General features: G+C 45.0%; 1 long non-coding RNA gene across 1 annotated transcript; it reads left to right on the top strand.

Annotated features, from left to right (window-relative positions):
- The first annotated feature begins 3,181 nt into the window (after window positions 1-3,181).
- Window positions 3,182-4,477, top strand: LOC108638734. Its single transcript, XR_001920055.1, has 3 exons — window positions 3,182-3,264; window positions 4,020-4,140; window positions 4,428-4,477. It is a non-coding gene; the product is annotated as an uncharacterized LOC108638734 (long non-coding RNA).
- Window positions 4,478-9,393: the final 4,916 nt, after the last annotated feature.

Raw genomic sequence — 9,393 nt, forward strand, 5'->3', positions numbered from 1 at the left:
TCTCAGCAGGGGAGTGGGATGGACCCTGCTCTGCCTGATCCCACTTCTACGCTTCGTTAAATCTGCCCATCCTCATCTGCCATTAAAAACAGAGGCTGTAGCAAAAAGGAACCCTGGCATCACACTTTACTCTCCAAACCTTTAAGAGTAGTCTGCTGTCTAGACAATGCACATAGACCTGAATATTTCCTGATACTTCCTCTTATTGATAAAGAAGTGCAACACAAGATAAGCTGCTACTGAAGATCAAGTGGGTTTTGTGATATGCAATCCAGTTTGCCCTCCTCCTGCTGCCAGTTGGAGCCATGCTGTTGCAGCTACTTCATGCAAGACGGGAAAGAGATGCTTGTGAAACTCCTTTCAAGGGACATTGCTTCCAAACCAAACCCAGCATGCAGGTTATGGAAGGTCATTTCCTGAAACCAGTGATGGGTGAACAGGTTTGAGTAAAATAAAAGACAGTCACAAGTGTCTGGGGGTGTTCTGATCCTTTATCTGCAGGCTTGGAAAATCTGCATTCGAAGTTCAGATGCAAAGTCTGTTTTTATCTGTTTTTTTGTCGTTTTTTTCTGAGTGGGTAGGAAGGACATAACTCTCCATTGTGCCAACTCCATCGGGTTCACTAAACAGGTTTGACAAAGTCCTGTTAAACACCAGCAGTGTTGTGGGGAAGAGCCCAGGTTATATCTTCTAACTCCAGATCTTATCGTGGCTTTTAAGCCCTCATAAATTACCGCAACTCGGACAAAATATCTTTTTTGCTAATTCAGACCAAATGATCCTAAAAGACATTCAATTGACATCCTAAATAACACATGTCATCTGTCCATTACTGAGGCACAGTGTGGCTGTAGTTCCCCAAAATCGATGTGTCTCTGCCCCAGTGGTACTAGAGGGCTTAATTCTACCTCCATGCATTTCCGAATCTCCTTACTAAAATCACTGCAATAGGTCTCTGGAGACAACAGGGAAGGTTATGTTAATGAAGATAAAAAGGTTTAAGAAGAGTTGCCTGGTGCTCTTGGTATCCAGCCTTATTTCCCCTTGTTTTGTGAGTAGGAGTTCATAAAGAAATTAAACAAACTAAACAAAGCAACAGGTTAAACAAAGCGACAAGTTTCCAGTTTGAGTAAAGAGTTTGCTGTGACCTGAGAAGTCCTTTGTAAAAAAACCCTAGAACTGAAAACTTCTTGGAAAAAATGGAAGCCCTTAATGAAGAAAATGAGGACTGCAAGCAATATACTGGATAGCTGAGCTGCTATTTTTTTCAGAGCAGATTATAGATAAGAACCAACAGACACCAAGCAAAATTGATTTCTGTAGCAATTAAACCTACTCACCTTTCAGGAGTTTGTTACAGCCTCAGAAGAGAGGAGATAAATTCTTGGGAGAGCTGCAGAAGATATAACAGAGCATTGTGCACCACAGCCAAGCAATTTGGTCAGCTCCTTTGAGTTTCATAGGATGAGGAGATGATGTAGCTGAATATGTGGCATAGCTGGAGGGGTTAATTGAACACTGTTTGATTAGCAACCTCCTGAGGGATCTGCTGCGAGACAGATGGAATTTCATCATTAAGAGTGCCATAAACCATCACTGATTGCTGGTGGACAAGAACTTCACCTGGCCCAGAGCAGTGCTGTCAGCAGCAGCAAAGGAGGAAACTGTGAAAGGCTGAAAAGATGGGTATTTATAAATACCCAAATCAACTGAGCTGACCAACCATAAAATGGAAAAATTCAATGAAAGAGTAGCTTGTTTTGCAGCAAAATTTGCATATGAGGTAACCCAGGGTCGTATCTGCCTCAGGATGGGACGTGCAGACAAAAAAAAGCAATGGCAGCTCTCAGAAACAACCTCTCAAATCCGCTATTTCATCCAGCGTTAAAGTGAGGGAGCAGTGAGATTTTGATTTCGATGAGGCAGAAGATGCAAACAATATATGTTTTCTTAAAGGCAATGACAGACTTTATGGCTTAAATGTAGAGTTAAACTGCCTGCCAGTTTCCACAGAAGCACACACAACACCCACCAATGAATATATATCCCAAAGGGCCAAAGGGGGCTGAACCCACTGCTGACTGCCACACTGATATGTGGACTTGCTTTGGAGGACTCCTTCTGGGGACAGACTCTTGGTTTGTTTCTCTGAAACACAAATACAGAGATAAAATATGGATTTGTCCTAAATACCTAGGCCAAAACCAAAGCCTGTCAGATAGAGATTGTTTGCACGACTTAGAAGGGAAATGTCAACTAGAGCCCGCAGATATACTACTACTCTGTGAAAATACATGCAGGTGTATACAAAGGGTCAGGACATTTAGAAGGGAGAATAACGGGGATTTATGCTGGGGATGGGCTCAGACTGAAATAGCTGCCAGTAGGGTGAGCTCCCCACGCCCTTGGAGGGAGGATTAGGAGGGGTGGGGAAGGAGGGCATCACTCACAGCTGTTCTTATCTGCCTGGATTGTACTTTGAGTCCCTGTGTTTGAACCAGAAGAAATAAAAGGTTCCTCTGCAGCAGTTGAGCAAAAAGCCACAGTGAATCAAGTCTCCAGAGGAAAAAAACATCCTGCCCCTTGGACACGGGCTGTCAGGGCAGGGGTTGGAGGAGGTGCATAGCAGCAATCTGTGCAGACAGGGATAGAAAGGCACGGTGAGTATCCGATTACCAGGAGGGCAAAATTTACAATGAGAAGCTTTGGGGATCATCAAAGAGCAAATGAAACATCACTGAAGGGCAGCCTGTGTTTTACAGCAAGAATAGGTGATGCTCTCAAGTGCAAGAGAAGTTATTTCAGTCACTGGGGGCAGCACAACTTCATAAGCAAATACCTGCTCTCTTGTGAAACCAAAAGTATTGTAAAATCAGAAGTGGAGTGTCTGGAGTACCTGGAGCACCTGGAGTACCTGGTGGGCAGGGAAAGAATTTACCTTATGGTAGTTCACTTGTGGCCTTTAAACAGGCCATCCACCTGGGAGGCAACTAATTTATGAAGCGTACTTAAGTCGGTTAAAAGTCATTATCATAGTTGCTCTCAAATATTTAAATTCCTTTAGAGTCATCACAAGAAAACCTGGGGAGAACTTGGTGCCAGGGGAAAAAGTCAGAGAGGATTCTGAGAAGTCCAAAGAGCTCTGAGGTCACGGGAAGTGCTTTCCATTTTGACCATTGCAAAGATCATCAATGCCACATCCCGTGCCATTTTCATACATAACGTAAAGGCTTCCAAAGAGTGGACAGATGGTTTCATCTTCAGGTCAGTGACTAAGGTAGAAAAGACTAAATTAGCTGATAAAAGAAATGTAAGTTGTTGTGCTGGGAATAAAACGTCACTGCCTGGATGGGAAGGACTTTATTTTTCTGTCAGATCATAGCCTACTGAAAGGATTCTTCCATGGAAAAAGGATGGGGTAGCCAATGCACCCAGACAAGAAATAGCGTGTAAGGTGAAGGCTAATGTAGATATCCTCCCTCTACCAAATGACTGGTACTGCAGAGATGGAGTTTCTCAAAAAAGAGAGGACATCTCCTTCCCCTGCATGGAAAGGATAACTTGGGTATAACACATGCTGTATGCACAATGCACAGTGTTATACACCAAAAATTATATCAACAGCACCAAGCTGTGTGGTGTAGTCAATATGCTGAAGAGAAGGGATGCCGTCCAGAGGGACATGGACAGGCTGGAGAGGGGAGGCCTGTGTGAACCTCACAAAGTTCAACAAAGCCAAGTGCAAGGTCCTGCACCGTGGTTGGAGCAATCCCAAACACAAGTACAAACTGGGTAGGGAATGGATCAAGAGCACTCCTGGGGAGAAGGACTTAGGGTGTTGGAGCAACTTGGTCTAATGGAAAGCATCCCTGCCCATGGCAGGGGGGTTGGAACTAGGGGATCTTTAACGTCTCTTCCAATATAAACCATTACATGATTCTGTGATTCCAAGTGTCTGAGGCTTAAGATTGTATCAGATGATGTTTAAACATTGAAGCTTTGGTTCCTCTTGCATGAAGGAGCATGAGATACCTGTGCACCACTTGGGCCCAAGATGGGGGCACCTTCTGAGTTCCTTAGCTCATCAAGGGGGACACCTCTGCCATGTGAAGGAGAGGACATGAGTGCTATGGAGAACAGGTATGAAATAGTTGTCATGAAAGAGCCTCTGATTTTTAATGCAATACATATGAACTCTGTTAGCAGTCTTGGTTGTTAATATAATGAAGGGATAGAATATAAGTGTCACAGCAGTGTTAATATCTTAACCAGGGCATTGTGGAATGCAACACCCTCATTTTCTCTTCTCTGCAGCTCTGTGATAAATAAGGCAGCAGGTTCCCACCTGCAGTGCTGTGAGCAGTGTTTGGTTTTCTTCAACCAAACAGTCTCTTTGCTCAAGGAATCATTTTTTTTTCCCCACCTAGGTTGAAGCCCTGAGGAGTCTAGTCCTTTTTGGGTAAACTTTTTCCTAAGCTATATGAAGTTATTTCCTTTTACTCCTTTTTCTTTGTTTCAAGAAGACCAAATGAGAAAAGCTGGGCTAGTCTGGAAGACTTTTATCTGCTCCCTGGAGGCACATCAGTCGGCACAGCAGCCCTGGGGAAATGTTTGTGATGGTGTGGGTGCCAGATGCATGCCATAGCCTGATCAGCCCAGGTTTGGAGCCTACAAGCACTCTTAGAGGAAGATACAAGGACTCATGCAGGTAAAAGCTGAGCTTATTTGCTGGTGGAGGTGTGGAGCGAAGTGGAGCCTCTTCTTCCTTCCATTTCCATGTTCACACCAGCTCCTACCACTGAACAGAGAGGTCAGGAAGATCATGCAGTGGAAGAGCTCAAAAGCAAACCCACATTGAGCTGGTTTGTGTTTGCAGAGGGGATAAAGAAACCCTCAGCCCAGTCAGTGGCTCAGCCGTGAGCGTGCAGCGAGGTGTGTGCTGCGCGTGGGACTGCAGCCTCCTTGCCAGCACCTTTCAAAATCTGAGCACAAAAGAGCACGGTTTGGCTTAGCAGCTGCTTTTTGGAGTTGTCTCTGGCTGTCATTTTTGGGAAGGGATGGGGGCAGGGAAATTGGGTTTGGCGGCAGATGGTGTTAAACAGGAAGGGAGGCAGTGTTTGTTTGCAAACATGGCGAGGTGTCGTTCCATTATTGCCCGGCGCTCTTGACAAAAATCAGTGTGGGAGCTTTCTGCCAGCTACCGCAGCCCTGCGACGCTGCACGGCAGATGCATCAACGCCAACCAGGGAGCAGGTCCCTGCCCCAAAAGTCCTCCCTGTGAGTGTGACGAGCAGGGGCGAACATGGCAGAGATTCGCTGCCAGGCACGAACGAAGACGACGGCGCCCCGTATTTCAAGGCTAGCGCGGGGCACCGGCGGCGTACCTTCAGCCAGCCTGCATCTCTAGCTGCTTGTTTCTCCCCCTCACCGTCCTTGGAGATGGAGTGAAGTCTGCAGGGAGAGAGAAGTGCCGACGTTCTGGGAGGCAGCGAGCTTGTCTTGCTGTGCCCACGCGGCGGGTTTCAGGCGTTTGGGACCAGCGCTCAGCTCCGGTGTCTCAACCCATCAGGTCTATGGGAGGATGTCACAGCCCTTCACTGATGACACTAAAGGGGCAGGGTCATGTCTGCAGCCATGGCAGGTCCCTACCAGGAGAGAGCCCTGCTGTGGATGCTGATAGAGACCCCGCCTGCACAGGGAGCATCCTCCACCCTCAGCACCTGGCTGGGCATGCAGCTGGGAAACATCTGCCCTCTTTGCACATAAGGTATAGCTACTGACAGTTCCAACAGACTAAGGCAGGAATCTCAGGGACTTGGTACGTTTCAGCAAGTCACTTTTGCCATGATCACAACTTTACTGACAGTGGGGTTGGGAGTGAAGCCAGGGATTTTAGCCTTCCTTATAAGCCTTGGGTCACACTCAGCCTGATGGAATTCCAACTTGCCATCCCTGGGGCCAGATGTGGGCAGCACAAGGGACCCATCAGTGCTCTGCTGAGCCTGCTGTAGTTGACATCTCCCTGCCTGCAGGCCCATGGCATGGTGTGTGCTGAGGAGTCAATACCCTGCTAATCCTGGGGCTGCAGCCAAGGCTGCCTCCACGGGGACTGGGGGGGGTTAAGGACTAAAGAAGAGATAGCAGCTTTTATAAGCATCTTCCTAAGCCACCATAGATCCTTTTTTTTTTTTTAAATTTTTCTGAAAACATGGTGTTTTAGGACACTGCTGCTTTTGCGTCTCCTTTCCTTTCCTGCTGGGAGAGCCAGGATTGATGACTCAGAAATTGCTAAAAACATCACACTCAGCACTGCCACAATCAAGAGTCTGGCGTAAAAATCATAAGATTTCTACCAAACAGAAATCAATTCTTTTTCCTTGTCCTCTGATGTTTTTGACTTGGAGGTCATGCTTCAGTCCTCAACTCTGAGGAATGTATTATTTTATTTGGTTTGGTTTTTAATGGAAAATAGAGACATCTTATCTCTAGGAGGGCTTGAGCACAGTACCAAGTCATGTGCCACTCCCATGGAAAATGAGAGCTCTGCCCACATTGAAATGTAGGAAACACCAGGAAGGACGAATGCAAACACCCAATTCTGCACCATTAGCTTCTATATGAATATTAATGGCCAAGACACCACTGCAGTGAGTCAAGATCAAGGGAGCCAGGTTGTTTCCAGATCCTGTGACCACTTGCCAACAGGAAAAATGAGTGAACTTTCACTGGCTGTTTTTTAGGGTTGGATATTGTACTTTAACGAACAATCAGAAGGCAACTAGCTGGAAAATAACTGGACCTTTAACAGCCTTGGTGCTTAATTTACCATGCACTTTTTCTTACGTTCTCCCTCTCATTGCTGATATTATATCAGCATGACCACCTTCCTGACATAGGTTTTATTCAGATATTGCTGTTTCATCTCCCCTCTGCTACTCACTCTGCCTCCCTGGGCTATTTCACCAGGTCTGCCTCACCTGTCAGAGCAACCCATCACTGTCTCCTCAACCACAGCCCATTAGGAAAGGCTGCATGCTAGAAAACCTCCATCTCTGTGCTCACGCCAAGGTCCAAACACCAGCTCCTCCATTGGATTCGGGGCTGGTTACAGTGGCACTGATCCCACCCTGCCACAGCAGAGGGGGCCGTGCGTGGAGTCTGCTTGGATGGAGTCGTTTAAATCTGAGATTTATGTGTTCTTCACACTCTAATTGCATCAGGGAATCTCTCACTCTGGCGGTGTCTAAACTCTCGACATTTCACATGCTCTGCCTGCGTGGTGTCAGAAGATGAATGGCCCATTCAGATGGGAAGTGCTTCACATCCAGATATGCTGACTTACAATGCTGATAGGCTGGAGAAAGAGATGAAGGATAGCAGCAGGGATGGGTAACTTGTTGTGCCTACCAAACCTCATTGATTCAAAAATAAAACACACTCTGTGTTCATCTGTAAATGATGGCGTTTTTACTCACCTGGCTTTTCCCTTGCATCTCCCAGCAGATCTCCTCCCTATTTGCTAGTCTCTAAAAAATCTGCAAAGCATATCTTTGCCCCTAGGCTTTGCAGGGTGGTGCAGAGACAGCCTTGGTAGAACAGGCTGTTGAGGAAACCTGAAAGCTCTCTTTAGAATATGTATCTGAGTATTGTTACTATTTGGCACTGAATCTGTCACCTGAAATGACTGAGATTTTCTTAATGGTGCATGCACATTTGGCTGGCTCCTTCTCTCTGCTTTCCTTAAAATGCTTCTGTTCTTAGATACTGTGCTTCACAGTATCTGAAGTCCTAAATTTAATTTTTTGGCATTGTAGCAAATAGGAAGAGGCCACACCGTACCATCAGACAGAGTGGGAGGAAAAAGGTGACTTTATTCTCATCTGAGAAACTAACATTAAATAATTTGCCCAAGGTCATACAGAAAATCTGTATCACCAGATCAGGGAACTAAATTCTGGTCTTTTTTCAGAGTTTTGATCATAGGACAAGTTTTATCATCCTGATCTGCTATATTTTCACACTGAAATATATTACTTACCTCTACAACAGGCAAAACTTCCTTACAAAGGATATTTGCAAGGAACACATCCCCATCCAGTCAGCAGATCATTGTGGATAACTCCCAGTTTTTCTTCTGTAATTTGTATTTGTGCTGAAGAGTTTGGAATAAATGAAGGAGTTAATCTGTATTGAGATGGGATACAGCACATGCAAAAACAGTCACATCAGACAAGTTTAAGAAAATAAATGGATAAATAGAAGCACAACTCAGAAGCTGGCTGATCTGAAACCCAAATGCTTATAAATCAGCAAAGGTGAAGGTGTAGAAGGGAATGTATCTCTTTCACTGAAATCGTAATGCCCTGTTTATTCCAACTACTCAGATGATAACTAGTAAATCTTATTCATGTACCTAATGAATTCTAAGTTACTTGTACAGAAAAGGAGCAGCTCTGGAAGAGTTTGGGGCTTTGTCTCGAGCAGTCCCCAGTCTGGCTGGGACTGGTTAAAGGAATCTCTTGCACAACTACTCCTTGGTGATTGAGTCTTTCCATAATTTGCAGTCTGGAGGCTTTCTGTCAAGCTCATACAAAAATTTTTGGAATTTTGGAAACATTTCTGAGAGAGGAAAATCAGTTTTGGCCCTCATCTATTCGTGAAATGAGAGGGTGGGAAAGAGCACAGCAATGGGATCAAAAGGGATGGGTGGTCCTTGCGGTTCACTTGCAGTCTTATGAAGCACTTATAGCATGAAAAAGTGATGCAATTGCATATGTTTGAGCAGTCATATACTTGAAAGGCAGGAAGAGAGGCCTGTCTGCCATAACTCAGGTGTGGTCCAGAGCAGGATGTGTGTATTCAGCTTTCAGAGATGCAAAGGTCTCTTCCCCTTAACCCACCAGCTGCAGTTATGTTTCCAATGTTCATTTTCTGGGTTGAAGTTTCCTGGCCGTATCCTTCTGCCTGTACATGAACTGCCTTGGAAATACTGACCAAATAAAACTTAAATTATGTGAAGAATAATATGAAAATCTTGATATTCTTTTCTAACATGGAAGTCACAGTTGTGTTGCCCTGTGTTTGAACAGACCAGCGAATAGCTGTCTTTAAAAGGGGGGATGGGACTTGGAAATGGATATAACAGTGAAATTGCTTGTTTATCATTGCAGTGAGTAACATGATGAGATGCTGTCTACTTTAATTTCCACTAATTTGGAAAGTTACTGGAGTAACTCTAGGTCCAGATTTTTGGAAGATCTTGGAGGCTTTTGAGCGTGTCTGAAAATCTGGCTCTTATTTTAGATGTCTAAATGGGAATCAAATATTTGTAAAACAATCCAGCCCAGTTGTGGGTGCTGAGGACTTAGAAATCTGGCCTTCAGTTGTCAAGAA

Source organism: Manacus vitellinus, unplaced genomic scaffold, assembly GCF_001715985.3.
Source record: "Manacus vitellinus isolate BGI_N305 unplaced genomic scaffold, ASM171598v3 scaffold_12_pilon, whole genome shotgun sequence".
NCBI classification, from domain to species: Eukaryota; Metazoa; Chordata; class Aves; order Passeriformes; family Pipridae; genus Manacus; species Manacus vitellinus.